Here is a 3182-nt window from a genome sequence, read left to right as displayed (position 1 = left end):
CACCCACCACAACGCCCGGCTATTTCTGGGTTGTAGTTGTCGTTGTTTGGCAGGCCCGGGCTGGACTCGAACCCGCCAGCTCTGGTGTATGTGGCTGGCACCCTAGTTGCTTGAGCTACAGGCGCTGAGCCACTTTTTTTTTTGAGACAGTCTCAAGCAGTTGCCCTGGGTAGAGCATCATAGTTCACAGCAACCTCCAACTCTTGGGCTGACTCTATCCTTTTGCCTCACTTTTTCTATTTTTAATAGAGACAGGGGTCTCACTCTTGCACAGGCTGGTCTTGAACCTGTGAGTTTAAGCAATCCACGCACCTCGGCCTTCCAGAGTGCTAGGATTATAGGCGTGAGCCACTGTGCCCAGCCCCAAACAACAATCTTATTAGTAGATACAACTGTTTATAAAGGAGATTAAGGAGGGCTTTCTCCTTCAAAAGAGAGCCGTGGGCTCGGCGCCCGCCGGTACCACAATGGTTATGGTGCCAGCCACATACACCGAAGTTGGCGGGTTCAAACCCAGCCTGGGCCAGCTAAAACAACAATGACAACTAAAATAAAAAATAGCCGGCCGTTCTGGCAGGGGCCTGTAGCCCTAGCTACTTGGGAGTCTGAGGCAAGAGAATCGCTTATGCCCAAGAGTTGGAGGTTGCTGTAAACTGTGATGCCATGACACTCTACCATGTCTACTGAGGGTGACATGGTAGGACTCTTTCTCAAAAACAAAACAAACAAACAAACAAAAAAAAAAAGGCCCTATACACTAGGTTGAGATGGGTGTGTAATAAAATGAAAGACTCTTTAATCTGGGAGAGAGTATATAGGAGTGGAGACCCTTAAGTGGTGTTAGCTCTGTTAGCTGATGGGCCTTTGAATCTGAACAGAAGAAGCTCTAGTCCCAGTAAAACATAAGAAATCAAACCTGGCTCGGCACCCATAGCACAGTGGTTATGATGCCAGCCACATACATGGCTAGTGGGTTCGAGCCCAACCCAGGCCAGCTAGACCATGACAACTGCAACAAAAAATACCTGGGCTTCGTGACAGGCACCTGTAGTCCCAGCTACTTGGGAGATTGAAGCAAGAGAATCACTTAAGCCCAAGAGTTGGAGGTTGCTGTGAGCTGTGATGCCACAGCACTCTACCAAGGGTGACATAGTGAGACTGTTCCCCCCCACCCCCCAAAAAGAAAAAGAAATCAAACCGGAGCTTCTCCTCCTTGCCTGATCACCTGACAACTGTCACTAGGTGAATGACCTTTGAGAAGTCACAGGTTTCTAAGTTCTGTAAAATGGAGAGTAATGTTGCCTAGCTCACATAATTTTTGTTAAGTGACACTTTCTCTAAGACACTAAATTTAAGGAAATGCTTTGCAAACGAAATGGAGTATGGATGTATTTGTGTTATGTTAGCGGTTTTGCTGTTGCTATTTACTATTACGGTAAAGCATATGGTCTAGGCAAAGTCAGCCTCCCGACAGAGGACGATTATCCAGCAAAGAATGGGCTCTCTAGGTTGCACGTCAATACACAGCAGGTTAAAATAATTTTAGCCAGGGCCAGGCACCGTGGCTCAAGCCTGTAATTCTAGCACTCTGGGAAGCAGAGGCTGTGACTCTGGAATTCGAGACCAGCCTGAGCAAAAGCGAAACTCCTTTCTACTAAAATAAAAAGTAGGCTCGACTCCGGTAGCACAGTGGTTACGGTGCCAGCCACATGCACTGAGGCCGGCGGGTTCAAACCCGGCCCGGGCCAGCTAAAACAAGAATGACAACTGCAACAAAAAAGAGCCGGTCGTTGTGGCGGGCGCCTGTGGTCCCAACCACTTGGGAGGCTGAGGCAAGAGAATCGCTTCAGCCCAAGAATTGGAGGTTGCTATGAGCTGTGACGCCACTGCACTCTACCGAAGGCGACATAGTGAGACTGTCTCAATAAATAAATAAATAAATAAAAATAGATTAAAACAAAAACTAGTCAGGTGCGTGTCAGGAGGATCACTTGAGCCCAGGAGTTTTGAGGTTGCTATGAGCTAGGCTGACACTTAGACACTCTGTACAACAGAGAGAACATATCTAAACCAAAAAAAAAAAAAAAGAAAGAAAGCATCTTATCCCGTTGTCTTGGCTGGGAGTGATGGGTGACATTTTATTCATGAAGGCTCAATCGATACTCTTTAATAAAGTCTTCAGGCTTGGAGAACGGGAAAATTGGGCTCTCCAGTTTAAAGAATGGAAAACGTAACGCCGTGTGGGACGTCACTGCCACAGGTTGGGCGCCAGGGGGCGCCAGTGGGATTCGGCCCGGGGCTAACAGGGCTTTGGGCCCCAACAGCAGGGCGCCTGACCCACGGGCAGGGATCGCGGGAGCTGGTGCGGGGGTTGTCAGGGATCTGTGCCACTTGCCTCTGGTGTCCTCTTCGTGCCTTCCTTCACTGCCCGCTCCTCCTCCTTTCCAGAAGGACCGTGGACCTGGCACCTGGGAGGGTGTTATCTCCTGTTCGGGGGACCGTGTGCCCATCTGGGTCCCCAGAAGAACTGCGGGAACTGCGGCCGCCTGGACGGCGCGGCCAGACTCCAGTGTGGAAGGGGAGGCAGCTGTTCTCCCAGGCGGCCATTGGGGGCAGCAGAGGGGACGGCGACAGGTGCGGGAGCCCCTCCCGGGGTCTGTTCCCAGGCTAGAAACCACCATCCCCCGCCCCCCATCCAAATCCCCCGGAGAGGCCGGGCCGGCGCCGGGTCTGAAGGAGGAAGCGGCCGGAGACAGTGCAATTTCACGCGGCCTCTGGGGCTCGGGTTCCTGGGTAGGGTGGATGAATTACGAGGTTTCAAGTCCCAGGAAAACTGAGGGGGCCTGAACAGGCGGCAAAAAACACCCCCCTTCTCAAAAATACACAGAGGGAAATACGTTCAGAGCGATAATCCCCCCAACTGAACCAACCGGCTAGGGGAGTTGAGCCATTTGGTTAATAGGCAAAGCCAACTTTCAGGGGGCCGGGCTTTGGAGCTTTGTCCCCACCCTCATTCGTTCCCTTTCCTTGGAGTTGGGGGCTTTTGGAATCTTGATGTCCCCTTAAAGCAGCTCCCGTAGAAAAATTCTGGCAACACCCATCCTGGTCTGCCGGGCTAGGTTGCCGGCCCGCGGGGCGTGGCGCTCGGGGAGGGCCGTCCGGGCTACTGCAATCACCACTCG

This window comes from Nycticebus coucang, chromosome 12, assembly GCF_027406575.1.
Source record: "Nycticebus coucang isolate mNycCou1 chromosome 12, mNycCou1.pri, whole genome shotgun sequence".
Taxonomy (NCBI): Eukaryota; Metazoa; Chordata; class Mammalia; order Primates; family Lorisidae; genus Nycticebus; species Nycticebus coucang.
Note: the sequence above shows the minus strand (reverse complement) of the source record.